General features: G+C 43.8%; 1 protein-coding gene across 10 annotated transcripts in view; it reads left to right on the plus strand.

Annotated features, from left to right (window-relative positions):
- Positions 1-15,062, plus strand: part of USP54 (ubiquitin specific peptidase 54) — a 99,928-nt gene that overhangs the window by 12,616 nt on the left and 72,250 nt on the right. For 2 of the 10 annotated variants that reach the window (XM_083615495.1, XM_083615500.1), the window contains exon 2: positions 3,236-3,514. The exons of 4 other annotated variants lie outside the window; for them this stretch is intronic. The gene's annotated coding sequence lies outside the window, so the exon portion shown is untranslated. Of the gene's footprint in view, positions 1-3,148; positions 3,515-8,525; positions 8,588-13,722; positions 13,777-14,266; positions 14,440-15,062 lie in introns of those variants that run through there. 4 more of the 10 variants (XM_083615496.1, XM_083615499.1, XM_083615498.1 and 1 more) reach the window with 4 other exon arrangements.

Genomic DNA, 15,062 nt, shown 5'->3' on the forward strand with positions numbered 1-15,062 from the left:
GTCAATTGATAGATGAATTCTTAAGGATTAAGATTAAAGTCTGTGTTCAGAATCAAAGTTATGGCAAAATAGTTTTGCTTAACTGGTTTAGTGATCTCAGCCCAAAGCATCCAGTCAGTTCAGAATTTAATGTCTCCATATCTGTCAGCATATAGATAACTTGCTCCAATAACAAATTAGCTCAGTTCTCCTAATCTAACATCTGCAATGCTCTGACTTACTAAATTCATTTTGATATGGGTGGGGGGGGGGAGACTATTGGAAAACTGTGACAAGGACCTCAAGTGTATTTGAGAGAATGGAACTAATCAAATTTTCTTTTTTTATGTTTGTTTTTAACTTGCTTTATTATTGCTCTCAAGAGAAAATGGCATAATATTAAACTTGTACGTTTTGAGTGTTTGAGAAAAAGTTGGCCATGTCTAAGTGTATTGCTCCTTATATTATGTAAATGTCCATTGTGTACATCCTGGAGGCCTAAGTGGGAGGAGATACAAATTAGGAAAATACAGTGGTACCTCGGGTTAAGTACTTAATTCGTTCTGGAGGTCCGTACTTAACCTGAAACTGTTCTTAACCTGAAGCACCACTTTAGCTAATGGGGCCTCCTGCTGCTGCACCGCTGGAGCACAATTTCTGTTCTCATTCTGAAGCAAAGTTCTTAACCTGAAGCACTATTTCTGGGTTAGCGGAGTCTGTAACCTGAAGCGTATGTAACCCGAGGTACCACTGTACGTGGATCGAAGAGGCTTCCTACCCTTGCAGAAAACAAACAAACAGAAGGTTGGAATGGCCTCCCCACCTGAAAATCCAAATTCCCCCCAAACGTCTGCAGGTTGTGAAAACCCAATGAATGTCCCAGCTGAGTGGGAATTTGAACTTGGTCTAGCCCTCTAACCACAAGTTTCCATTGCCTCCTTTTAAATGATTTTATGTAGGAATGTGTGTGTGAGAGTTGAACAATAAAGCAGATAGTGTATAGGAGAACTACCAACTACCCAGGGCAGATGTTTTTTTTTCATCTGGAGAAAGCTCACTTCCATCATCTAATAACTTTTTCATCCGAAACTTATGTTGTATCTCTTTGCAAAAAATCCTGTGTGTATTCTTCAGTGGCAAAAACTGAAGTGAAATCACCGGGACTTGCTTTTTAAGAGATGCATTTTGATGACAATCATGAAAATACAACCACCTTCTAATTTTGTGTGTGTCATTATGTGACAGAGAACTCTTGTCACTTCTCAGTAGAGCATATTTGTAGAGTCAAGTCTTATGATTGGCTACTGTTTTAAGAGATACAAAAGAAGTAAAACTTGTAACATTTTAGATGTAAAAGGAATTAGCCTGTTATTTGCTGTGTTGTGTTTGGAGTATTTAACATGCAGGTTGAAGATACCTGCTTCCTTCCTGCTGCCGTAGAGTATATCAGCAGCAGAGCACATGGGTAACCTTTGCTATCTGAGTAAGGGAAGCCATGTGCATTCCCTCAGCTTAACAAGGCCCCCAGTGAATGTTTTAAAGGACAATGTTTGTTCTGTCATTTTGGTGAAAAGAGCGAGGCTTTACCTCCACTGCCAAAAGTAATCTGGTGGGGAGGGGTGGAATTGTGATTTAAAAAGAAAAAGGGCCTCTTTCTGCCTGAGACCAGTTCATCTCTCTGCTCAGCAACAATTGTTCCTAGGACAAAAGGCTACTAAGATCACTCTTGGCTACTGAAATGGAGCCAGCCTCTAAGGGTGGATACATTGCAGAGGGGAAGGAAAGGAGGGATACCACAATTTTAAAAAAATCAATTTATAATGACCCCATAGTTTGGACAATAAATACTACGAGAACCAAAACTCCCTTTTTCTTTCCTTCTCCTGACAATTCCTTGCTGGTGTGTGTGTATAGTATGCTTGCCACTTTTTTATGCAAAACCTGTTGGGATATTGTCTGTAAAAGTTTGCTTTAACTTGGACAGCAGATCTTCCCACAGATTTCCTTAGCATATTCTAAAACTTTTAATGAGGAAGACGAGGCCTTCAGGCACAGAAGAACAAGCATGGTTTGGATTTCAGTTTGCTTTGTCAACTAAATGCAGTAGTAGAGCAAGGATAACTAACATGAGGAGCCATTGGTAGGGATAATGGGGTTTCTGTCCTGCCCTCTTTTCTTCCCAACCCTATATGGCATATAACACCAGTGTCTCACAACAAATTTAACTGAAGAACCTGAAGAAAGAGACAATGCATGTGTTTTTTAAAACGAGGGGAAATTATTGTTTTATTTTAAAAAAGAAAAGGAGTGTGCAGCAGCCCCCAGTATTTAAAGAGCCCCAACCCCATTACATCATTAGAACCAGAACATAAACTGGAAAAGAGCAAAAAATATCAATGTTTGGTCCAGATCATAGGTACCATAGATTGTATGGATGATTCACTAAATGATTGTAGGATGACGTGTGTACCTGAGCTTATGGCCTGAAATTCACTTTATCTTATATGCTGCTTTATTACAAAAATGATGACTGGACTACTGATCCTAAACAGAATAGTTGCCCAACCACCCCCTCCAGAACCCACCGCTCTTAACTGACTCTCAGCTGCCTCGTATTCAAACTCCCTTTCAAATCCTCATCCAATCGTCACTCACCACCAGAATCCCACAATCTCTCTTTCCCCCTCCCTCCTTAACATTCCCATAATAATTCTGATAGAATTACCTTAATAACCTTATCACAGTCAATATTTTATACACGCTGCTCCCTATAACCATACTGTTCGAAGCACTTGAGCTTCCCATTCCTGATTCCTAGGAAATGGGTGGTGAGCAAACTGCAGGTTCTCCATCCCTGTTCTAAAAACCAGATGTCTTCCCCCAAATGATCCTGGGAATTGTAGTTTGTTAGGGGTTTTGGGGATTGTAGGTCCGTGAGAGGGATGCAACAATGGCACGAATCATTTTGGGGGAAGTCATGTGCTTTAAAGGCGCATTGGATGCAATGAAGGAATCTCAACTAGGTGATCCATGGCTGATGGCCATCCAAGCACTGCTTAAAAACCTCCAAGGAAGGAGAGTCACTGCTTCAGGCCCTAAGGGCCTCTGGAGCAGGAGAAAGCAAGCTTGCTCCACCCTCCATGTGACAGCCCTTTATACTTTAGTTATTGAAAAGGCTGCATGGTGTGGATCTCATATCAGTGTTATGAGAGTGTAAGCAACACATTTCTCTCTCCCCTTTCTCCACACCATGCAGAATTGCAATGGTAACCAGAAGGCTGGAGTTTGGAGCCCAGCCAGGGCTGGCTGTGGGCAGGATCCTTGCATTGCCGGGGGTTTGACTAGATGACCCTTGGGATCCCTTCCACCTCTGCCATGCTATGATTATATCAAGCAGCTAAAGGAACAAAAAGATGCTTCTGAAACATTTGGGAATCATAGGCACATTCTTCCCACCAGTGGCTTCCGGCAAGAGCTTGCATCTTCCTTAGGAGAGAGGCAGTCCAGAACAAGGAGGGAAAGGCTCAGAGTTCAGGTAGGTGGAAATGCCAATTGAATGCCCTATACTATAGGAATGCTTCCTTCCCGTGTCCCCCACCCTCATGTGCCAGACTGGTGCTAGCATGGCTGGGAGCCAGGCGCCTGCTGATTCCTCCATTTTCTTTGCAGAGAGGGAGCCTTTCCCCAACATATACTTTGTTCTGACCAAATCCCTGAAGAGACGTGATGACCCTCAGGTATTGGGGCAGAGGGAAGGAAGGGGTCCTTATGAAACACATTTGGGGAGTCTGTGGCTTCCAGCAGGTGCTTTTCAGAAGCATTGCTTCCTCCAACAGGGGAGGCTGAGCATAGCCATCACAGCTAGTTGCCTTTGATACGCCTCTCCTCCATGCAATTGTCTAGGCCTCTTTGAAAGCGATCCCATCCAAGATGCTATTTGTGGTTAATCTGATTCTCCTGTGGTTCCTTGCTCCTGCAAGGAAAGAAAGAAAGAAGAAAGAGTTTGGATTTGATATCCCGCCTTTCACTCCCCTTCAGGAGTCTCAAAGCGGCTAACATTCTCCTTTCCCTTCCTCCCCCACAACAAACACTCTGTGAGGTGAGTGGGGCTGAGAGACTTCAAAGAAGTGTGACTAGCCCAAGGTCACCCAGCAGCTGCATGTGGAGGAGCGGAGACGCGAACCCGGTTCCCCAGATTACGTGACTACCACTCTTAACCACTACACCACACTGGAGATGACTATGGTGAGATCCTTTCGTTAACATCTGTCTGGGCTGGAAAATATTAAAGAATCAGAGGACTGGTGAGCTTCCCTTGAAGCACAACTGATCAAAGGCAGGCAGATCTGTTAGCATCTTGATAAAGATGCTCAAACAGCAAAGGATGCTATCATACCCTGCAAGCATCTCAGAAAAAGCTCCCAAGCTGATGGAGAAGAGAGCAGTTAAGTGGTCAGTGGGGCTCCAGGTTGCCGTTTCCGGATCCCACCACAGCCCTTCCAAGTTGCCCAAGAAATCAATGTCACAACAGTTTTTTCCTCACACCTCCTCCCCATGATCCCTCGTGGGGCCTTCTCAGACATATGCTGTGTCTGAACCAGCAGATCCCACCAAACCAAGTAATTTGAGGACCCAGTCAGAAAAGGAGTGCGTGCAGTCATACCAGAAATAAGCAAAATAACTAAACAGGTACTAGAAGTCACCCCAGAACTGGCCCTACTGAACATCTTCCAAGATAACAATGCCCACTCGCACTAGAAAGAGCTCATAACCCACCGACAGCATCCGATTCAATATGGCTAACTTAACCCGACAACCCCTCTCACCCATGCACAAACAAATCCCACTGCAGCCAGCCAAAGACGATCAGCCACACCCTAGGCCACTCCAACCCCTCTCACCACCAAGGAAACATAACAAGTGAATAGAAAGAGAACTTCCCCAAGTGATGATGACAGAAAAACCCCAAGCATACACTAAATAAAAGAACTTAAGCTTTGCCACCCCAGCCCCTCTCTCCTGTCCCCACATCTGGAGGGCCACAAGTTAACTAACTCTGGATCAGAAGAATACTCCATTTCCCCCCTCCATTTTGCCTCCTCCATTTTGTGTGTTTTTTGGGGGGTGGGGGTGGGGGAAGGGTAGAAACATGTGTCCAATCCCATATATATTCAAATCTTACTCTGGGTGCCTGCACATCTGCGCAGCCATAGTTGCTAAGCCATAGTGTGGCAAACCAGCCCAATAAATACTGTGCTTTATTAAGCAAAAGTTCTGGTGGATATTATTAGTGAGCATTTAGGAGTATTAAGCAGGGATGCGGGTGGCACTGTGGTCTAAACCACTGAGCCTCTTGGACTTGCCGATCAGAAGGTCGGCGGTTTGAATCCCCATGGCGGGGTGAGCTCCCATTGCTCGGTCCCAGCTTTTGCCAACCTAGCAGTTCGAAAGCACGTCAAAAAGTGCAAGTAGATAAATAGGTACTGCTCTGACAGGAAGGTAAACGGCGTTTCCGTACAGTGGTGCCTTGCAAGACGAAATTAATCCGTTCCGCGAGTCTCTTGGTTATTAGCGGCTTAGCGGCTATTAGCGGCTTAGCGGCTATTAACGGCTTAGCGGCTTAGCGGCTATTAACGGCTTAGCGGCTTAAAGAAAAAGGAAACAAACTCGCAAGAACTCGCAAGACGTTTCGTCTTGCGAAGCAAGCCCATAGGGAAAATCGTCTTGCGAAGCGACGCAAAAACCGAAAAACCCTTTCGTCTTGCGCGTTTTTCGTTTTGCGAGGCATTCATCTTGCGGGGCACCACTGTATGCTGCTCTGATTTTGGTGTTCCGTTGCGCCAGAAGTGGCTCAGTCATGCTGGCCACATGACCTGGAAAAACTGCGGGCGAATGCCGGCTCCCTCTTCCTGTAAAGCCAGATGAGCACTGCAACCCCAAAGTCGTCTGCAACTATATTTAACTGTCAGCGGTCCTTTACCTTTACTTTTTTAGGAGTATTAAACAACTGTGTATGGTAGCTAGCATCTTTGAATGAAAGTAGCTTGTGTTCTTTATTACTAATCCATACGCTGCAACATTTCACAGATAAAGATTTGACACATGCATGTAACACCTCCCATACTGTTAAATATGGTGGTTTAATATATTTAATATTACCCCTCTTTTGTCTGCAATAGCTTGTCCTGCACTGGTTTAAATTCTGATAAGAGTCTGTTTGGTTTTTTGGCTAAAATTATACTTGAAAAAAATGAGTTTTCTCTTGGGTTATTAAAAATCGAAAGGAGCTTCACCAACATATGCAGTTGCTGTCTGTGCACTGCATGGTGCTTTAGTGTTTCTGCGCACATGTTTACATGCATATATATTAAGAGACAAGATGCATCCACCACCCCACTTCTTGTGAGCCTGGGAAGGGAGCTAAATATGGAAAACTGACAGCAGCTCTGGCAACTCCCACTAAAATTATTTTATCCAGACTTTCCCCAAAGGCAGATATAGAGACACTGATTGTACAGGAAATATAGATAATCAGAGCATATGCTGAATAAGCATGTGTTGTGCAAGAACAACACTCTTAGGCATTTATGGTGAGAACATAATTTCAAAAGTTACAGAATACAGAGCATCTTTAGCCATGGGGTCAAAATTAGGGATGTACCAAGCATGTTAATGGAATGTCTTTATACAACATAGTCACTTTTTTCACATTCCTTCTTTAAAACAGGGATTAAAAATTCCTAACTCAGTTACATGAACCCAGCCTTAGACCAATGAGTGTATTGGTGGAGGTAATTCAAAACTCGTTTATAGTAGATTATCCTAAAACAGACTTCCTTAACATGATGATTTCCAGATGTTGGAGTACGTCACTGCAATACCTCAAGAATGGCCTCTCTGCATATATACCAACCTAGACTCTGTGTTCCTAATCTGAGGCCCTTCTTTGTGTGCCGCATCTATGTGAGGTCCAGAGGGTGGCAACATGAGAATGGGCCTTTGCTGCAGTGGCTCCCCGTTTGTGGGATTTTCTCCCCAGGAAGGTTCATCTGGTGCCTTATATATCTTTAGGCACCAGGCAGAAATACTCCTCTTCAACCAGACCTTTGGCTGATTAATATTCTACAGCTTTTTCAATGTATTTGTAGGAGGGGGGGTTATTGTATTGTTGTTTCTGTTTCAGCTATTTATTTGTGCTTTTATCTCGTGTTTTTATCTTATGAGTTGCCCTGAGACCTTTTGATGAAGGGTAGTGTATAAATCTAATAAAGAATATATCATCCCTAACCACTGCTGGCTGTGGCAGATGGGAGCTAAAATGGAACAATATCTGGAGGGCACTAGGGACTTGGCTAGATTGGTAAAGAAAAATTGTTTTATACGTGTTGTATAGGTGCTACAACACTGTTACACTAGATGGCACTGTGGAGTCCTGTCTTTCCATACCGGATATCCCTGTATGTGTTTAACTGAATTGCTTCTTCGACATGTCTAGATCCAGCCCAGCTTAGAGAAGACTGCTTTAGGAAGTGAGCAAACAGATTCTTCTTACTCATAAACTCATGCACACACACAATCCAACACTCTTTCTTTCTCGTGTTCTATTCACCTAAGCAGGTGGGCAGGGCTAAGGTTGCTGGTTTGACCACAACACGGCCTTGAGCCTCCTATACTAGGAAAAGCTAGCCCAACATGAAGTGTAATGTGGATATGTTGCTGCTACTGTACCACACTACTCTGCATCTATGTCTCCCCTTGCAGGCCAATTGCCACCACTGTGTTCCTCCACCTCTTCTCTATCCAGGTCAGTTGTGTACACACAATTTAAAGAAGAAAGAGGAGGGGTTGGAATGGTGTTAAAATCTGGCCTGGCAAGCTTACACTTATTCATCCTTTGTTGCCTGTGGAAAGCAAAAAACTGTGTGCTAGTCAGCCAATTCACAGCAGACAGGAAGAAAAAATCCTGGGTGTGTTTGTATTATTTGTTTGCTGAATTGTGACCATAGATCATATTTATATTATATATTGCAGTAGAGATAGTAGGATTAGGAAAAGGGACATTTTTGTAGTGACTAGAGGAGGAAATGGAGGTAAAATATTCAGAGCTAAAATGTTTTTGAAATCTTAGTCTCTAATATGAAAGAGAGATTTCTCTCGTCTACCTTTACGCATTTGGGGCAGAATTATGGGACTAAACTGCATTGTCTTTGGTTTATTGCTTGTTATAGAGGAATTGTGAATTGTCACCTGCATTTCAGCTAAAAATGACATTTCTTTGCTGTGGGTTTTCCCCCCCAAAGGAGCAATTTACATCCAGGCTGAGAAGAGCAGAGCAGGAAAAATGCAGAAATTGAATGATTACGGGAGTATGTTCTGCAGTGCCGAGAACACACTGGCAAGGGCGGTCTCTGGCTGTCACTTTAAAAAAAAAATGACCTGCTTGTTGGAGGAGGGGCAGTTTCCTGAGAATCAGGTGCATGTCTGTAGAGATGATGTCATCTTTCTAAGTAGACCTGCTTGAGAGAGACGGATGCAGAGGAGGGAATGATTTCCTAATTGCAGATCTCCAGCTGGGAGGAGTAAGAAATGGATAGAGCACAGGCAGTTTGTAAGTATTAAAAATATTGCTGAAGTCATCCGCAGTCTTCAGGAATTAATTGCTGTGTGAAGGTGATACAAAGAGCATGCTTCTTAATTGAGGACTGTGGAAAGACACTGGTTTGAAAAGGCGTTTTTTAAAAAATTACTAGTGCCCCATGTTTAGAGGTAACATTTCTTAGGTTTCTTCCTAATGACAGTAAGTGTCATATGCTTTCTTCCTAGGGAAAAAAGCATGCTGTGTGGCTTATTGAGTAATTTTATCTGCCTTTTCATACTGCCTTCTTCATACGAAGAGGCAGTGCTGTAGCACTCACTTGTGGTAAAATGTAGTCCTGTATTGATGAGAAATGTCCTTGGTCCCCAGGCACTGCTTGCTTGTACCCTGGCTTTTAATTTTTGGCTTGCAAATGTAATTAACACATGCAAGATGGACAAGAACAACACAAGTTAGCTGCTTTCTTGTCTTTGATATCAGCTGTCAGCCTGCTTTGTGGTCTGTGATGTGATTGTTGGACTGTGCTGAAATAGTTCTGGCATTGCACCACATTATCTAGGTGAACAGAGGGTCTCTAAATAGTGGCTTCATGGTGACTTGTTAGCCATTCTTCTCAGTATTCTCTTTCTTCTGATTCAGAAATAACCAGGCCTCTGCAGACTCCTTAGGCACCCACATACACAAAGAGAAGCAGTTAGTGCTAGTGGATAGGTATGGTAGGTTTTGAACTGTAATAGTAGACCTAAATTAAGCTAGCACAGAACCTAGAAAGACTGCAGTTACAGCATATGGCTGTAGTGGATTGTTGTTTGCTCTGACACGTGTAAATTTCAGGAGGAAGTGAAATGTTTACTTTTGATGAAAGCAGTACTTTAAGGGAAGAGAATCTGCAATTGGATTGAAAGACTAGCAGAACTTACTGGCTATTTCAGAAAAGGTTCTTTGTGTACACTACTTGCGTCTTTAGTGTTTATAGTATCTACCAGGTATGAAGCAGTGAACGTAAGTAAAATGTACCTGCTGTTGTGTCTTGTGAAGTTGAAAGTAGAATTATGGTTTGGTGGAGAAAGTTGCTATAGGCAGTGGGGTACTGGCATATAGATAGAAACAGGCAGTGTGGAATGGCACCCCTAGGTGAGCTGAGTTTCAGTGTGAAGAGGCCCAGAGTTTATATACAAGGAAGGTCATTGGTTCATCCTGTTCACATGACTCCTTTGCCAGAAGAATTCTGCTTGAGGTTTCCCTCTGATGACTTGATAGGCCTGCAAGCTCCTATTCTGATGAACTCTCCTGCTAGCACAGCATGTTAAGGGAACAGGAACCTGACTCTCAGTGTTCTGATGTGAATGCTCCAGTCCCTGACAAGAATGCTGCACTTATGAGTTGGTGCTGCCTCAGTTTTTTTCTCCCATGGTCCCCTTGGATGCTTATCAGCACATGGCTTTCAGTAGGTTCTAGGGTGCACACATGCCCTGTTGTGGCTGTCTTACTGCCTGAGATTATTCTATCAGCTTCATAGGGTCACAGGAGAAGAAAGTACCTGATCTTTGGGTAGGCCCATTTCTACGGAGCTAACTATCCCTTACTGATTAGGTGTGTATTTATTATAGGTTGAAGATGTACATTTGGAAGTTGGATTCATGAATGGAGGGGAGCCATGGATTCAGAACTACTAGAGGCAAATGGACTTGCTTTAGCCCAACATAAAACGTGTTCTGAAAATGTACACTGTTCATTAGAAAGGGAGTTCATTAGCTGTGTTCTTAAAAGCTTTAATAATTACATGGTAACTGTTAGAGCTGCAAGTTTAGTCGAGAGCTAGGAATCCACCTCTTGTAGATCCCTAGGTGTACCACTTGTGCCACTTAGAGCTGTGGAGGTGGGGACCCTGCTGTGGGATTTTACAGACTTGCAAATGCTGCTCTCCCACTTTGTTTCATGCTGAAGGTAAAGGGCTGTTCTGTTCCAGGTAGTGGTCTCAGCCAGATGAGGTTATAGCTCAAGGTGTGTTTGTGGGTTGATGTTAGGCACAAATTTGTGTTCCAGTAAGGAAACCAAGGCAAAGTCAAGGATATCCAGGTTCTGGTCTAGCAAGGCAAGGTTCAGCTTCTACTAAAGCAAAGACCAGCAAAGCAGAAGCCAGGTTCCAAGGAGGTTGGGGTAGGGAACTTTTTCAACCTGGAGACCACATGCTAGTGGTGGGTAGAGCCATAAGCAAAAATGAACAGAACAGTGAATATTAATGTTACATTTGTATAGTAGGCTTACTGTACTTACCCACACTCTTCTCCATCCAGGCAAGCAATAAGCATTATCAACGACATGCTCTAGCCAGGCAAAGTACTCAAGGAGAGTACACAACAGGGATGGTGAAAGGATGTGCCTGGAGAGAATTCTAAGAACCAGATAGAGAGGCACCAAGAGCTGCATTTGGTCCCTGGGCCTGAGATTTCCCATCCGTTCAATAAGACAAAGTCTAGCAAAGCAGAGATCAAATTCTGCTAAGGCAAAGCAAGCAAAGCAAGTAGCACTGTGGATAGCTCCATTTGCCACTCAGGCTGGAGAGTCAAATGTTTCTTCAGCAACAAGCAAGCCCAGACTGAGCCAGCAGTTAAAGGGTTTTAGTCTGCTTCGGTAGTAGTAGTAATTGTTGTTGTTGTTTCTACTCTGCCCTTCTGACTAAGTTGCTCCAGCCTCTCTGGGCAGTTTCCGACAGAATATACAAAAACACAACAGAACATCACACATTAAAAGCTTTCTGATAAAGGGCTGCTTTAAGATGTCTACAGAAGGTCGTATAATTATTTATCTCTTTGACATCCGCCGGGAGGGTGTTCCATACCGTGGGCATCACTACCAAGAAGGCCCTCTGCCTGGTTCTCTGTAACCTGAGTTTTCATCATGAGGGAAGTACCTGGACCTCAGTTTCTGGGCTGAACAATGGGGGGTGGAGACACTCCTTCAAGCATGCAGAGCCAAAGCCGTTTACGGCATTAAAGGTCACCACCAACACTTGGAATTGTGCTTAGAAACGTACTGGGAGCCAATGTACATATTTTAGGACCAGTGTTATATGGCCCTGGCGACCATTCCTAGACACTGGTCTAGCAGCCGCATTCTGGATTAATTGTAGTTTCTGAGTCACCTTCAAAAGTACCTCCCTGTAGGGGGCAATACAGTAGTCTAAGCAGGAGATAACCAGAGCATGTACCACTCTGGCAAGACAGTGGGCAGACAGGCAGGGTCTCACCTAGCATACCAGAAGGAGTCGCTAAACAGTCGCCCAGGACACAGAGTTGACCTGCGCCTTTATGGACAGCTGTGGATCCAAATTGACCCCAAGGCTGCACAGCTGGTTCTTTAGGGGCACAGTTACCCCATTCAGGACCAGCAAGTCTCCCACACATGCCCGTCCCCTGTTCCCCAGAAACAGTACTTCTGTCTTGTTGGGATTCAGCCTCAATCCGTGGACTGCCATCTCTCCCAGCCACCTCTAGCCACTCACACAGAACATTCACCGCCTTCACTGGTTCTGATTTAAGTGAGAGGTTAAAGGTAAAGGGACCCCTGACCATTAAGTCCAGTTGTGGCCGACTCTGGGGTTGCGGCGCTCATCTCACTTTATTGGCCGAGGGAGCTGGTGTACAGCTTCCAGGTCTAAGCCACTTCTGGCGAACCAGAGCAGTGCACGGAAACATGGTTTACCTTCCCGCCAGAGCGGTACCTATTTATCTACTTGCACTTTGACATGCTTTCGAACTGCTAGGTTGGCAGGAGCAGGGACCAAGCAACGGGAGCTTCACCCCGTTGCAGGGATTCGAACTGATCGGCAACTCCTAGGCTCTGTGGTTTAACCCACAGCGCCACCCGCGTCCCGCCAGTGAGAGGTTAGAGATGGCTATTATCTGCATACTAGTGGACACTCAGCCCAAACCCCCAGCCATTTTATATAGATGTGAAAAAGCATGGGGGAGTGGATGAAGCCCTGAGGCACCCCACAAGTGAACGCCAGGGGTCTTAACACTCATGCCCCAACACCACTTTCTGGACACAGCCCAGGAGGAAGGAGTAACCACTGACTGATGGCACAGAAGTGACTGTAGTTTTCTGGAGTCCTCAGAATTTGAGGATGTCAGTGTAACTTTCTCAGGCTGGAGTGATGGTGATAAAACAGTCCGCTCCTGTGCTACAGCTTTCTGGACAGTAAAGTTTGACTTATTCCAGGGGCAAATCCCTCTCTTACTTTGATACTTCCTCTGAATCTCTGGCCCCGTACCCCAAAGATGGGGAGTCTGTCCATGGGTCTTGAAAAGGGGACAAGGTGCTTGTGCTAGTGTGTGTGTGTGTGTACGTACGTGTGCACACACATATACACGAGGAATGAAGTACTGCATATGTGAGAAAGTAGGGTGTTCCTGCATATTTGAGGGTTGATGCGGCATTTATATTTCAAAAGATACCATGGGTTTTCAAGAAGAGATGCCTGTGGCAGCATATTAGCTCATGGACCAAATTGTAGTTCTGTCTGTGTGGTGGTAGGATTTTGCCGTCACCTCTGCTCGCATCTTTTCCAGTGTGCTATCTTGCAAAGCCATTGCATACATTCCGCCTCAGTGCACTGAACCCTTGGAGCTAAATGATGCCGCGGAACTTGGATTTGTGGGTCATGCAGTTTGAGTTGGTGCTCCTCAACTGTAGGTTAATAGTTTCAATGTCCATGCCTATTCTGGGCTTTAGTGTTATATGAATTTTTCATAGCAAAATGCCAGGTATGCTAGTAAATTCAAACTGTTCAGAGTAGTAAACTCCTGTGCAGGTGCATTCTCTGCCTGTTGGTGGAAGTGACTTTGCAATTAATTTCTTCCACTTAGTTTCCCAGTGTAAATTGAGTAAAAGTGTCATATTTGTATTGGAGCAGCTGCACTGAAGTACAGCATAAAAAGATTTCCTATGCTCTGTTGTTATTAATGATAGTTCTTTGTGGTTTCTGTTCAGTCCAGCATTTGCGATTAAATATGTACAGGCCATACTACTTGGGAATCCCAGAAAGTTCCGATAGTTGAAAAGGCCTTTGGCTCATGTTTTTCAGGGAGTGTGTGGGAAAGTGTGTGATCTTATACTTGTGTTTTTATAATATCTTTAAAGAGGCATAATTACATCTGGGCAGTATTGTTTCACGCCGTGCTGTTCATCATGAATAAGTGGTAGCTTCTCATGATCTGTTTGAACTGAACAAATCTCAGTGCTGTTTGTTATGAAAATGCCCTCTATTAATAATTTTATGAGCTATAGATCCCAGAACAAATAGCAAAATTAAAGGATAATGCTGAAACTAGGGCTGTGCTAATATTTTGGCCAAGAGTTTTTTTTTCAGCCGCTCACAGAGGTTGGGGAAGAAATTGCCCTCAAAAACTGGGGCAAGATGGTGAAAATTAGGAGAAATTAGCAGGTGTACTGTTGGAAACGCCGGGGGCGGGGCGGCAATGCAAAGGTCCCGCACTGACATATACTGACATGTACTAGGACACTTACCTTTTATTTAAATTACAAGATAACTGAGAATGTGTTCATGAATGTTTCTATGCTTGTGTCCATGCTTCCTTTAATTAATTTTTTAAAAAACCATAATCCTTGTGCAGTTCTGCAGCTGGAGCACTTGAAAGCAATGCAAAAATATTTTGCCATTCCCAGGCTCTGCACAGGTAGCATCACCAGCTGCTCACAGGTCCTTCTGTTTCGAAACACATTCCAGGAAGCACAGGCAATAGTGAGACTGCAGAGCTGCGAAAGCATTGTTGGGAATTTTTGGTGATTAAAGGAAGTGCACACGTACACCCTAAGTCATCTCGTAATGTAAATAAAAAGTAAGTGTCACAGCATACCCTTGCTAATTTCTAGGGATTTCCCCAACAGTTGTTCTGCAGGTCAGCAATGCTCAGTCTGGTAAAGCTGCCAGGGAATGAGGTGGACAGATGGAATCAATTGCCTCTCCCCCATCCCCATGCTTGTACTGCCTGGTTTGACAGTCAATCAGCATCCTTTCCATCTTGTACTGTCAGTGCTTCATGTTTCGGCTGCTTGCTCTTGGCTGAGAGCTGTAGGATTAAAACCCTTGCTAGGCACAAGCCTTAAGTATTACAGGGAGGGGAAATGTTATTGCACCTATTGCTGTGACAGATCTATGGTGTTTAAGGTTTCCTTTGGTTAAACTTCTAAAATATTGTTTATGGAAATATTTAAAACATTTTTATTTTATTTTATTGCAATAACAGACCATCTTGCTCCCTTCTTCCCAGTGATGTACTGTATTTGGTTATACAGGACATATAAGATTGAGCTTCATTTCCCCATGCTGTTCAGTTCTGTGTCCTAACAATGTATACTCATAAATAAATTCTACTGAATTCAATGGGATTACTCCCAGGTAAGAGGGGTTAGGAATATACCCCTGCGTATTAAACAGTTTACCACTATCATTTATACATAT

Source organism: Podarcis filfolensis (genome assembly GCF_964270895.1).
Source record: "Podarcis filfolensis genome assembly, chromosome: 5".
In the NCBI taxonomy this organism is placed as follows: domain Eukaryota; kingdom Metazoa; phylum Chordata; class Lepidosauria; order Squamata; family Lacertidae; genus Podarcis; species Podarcis filfolensis.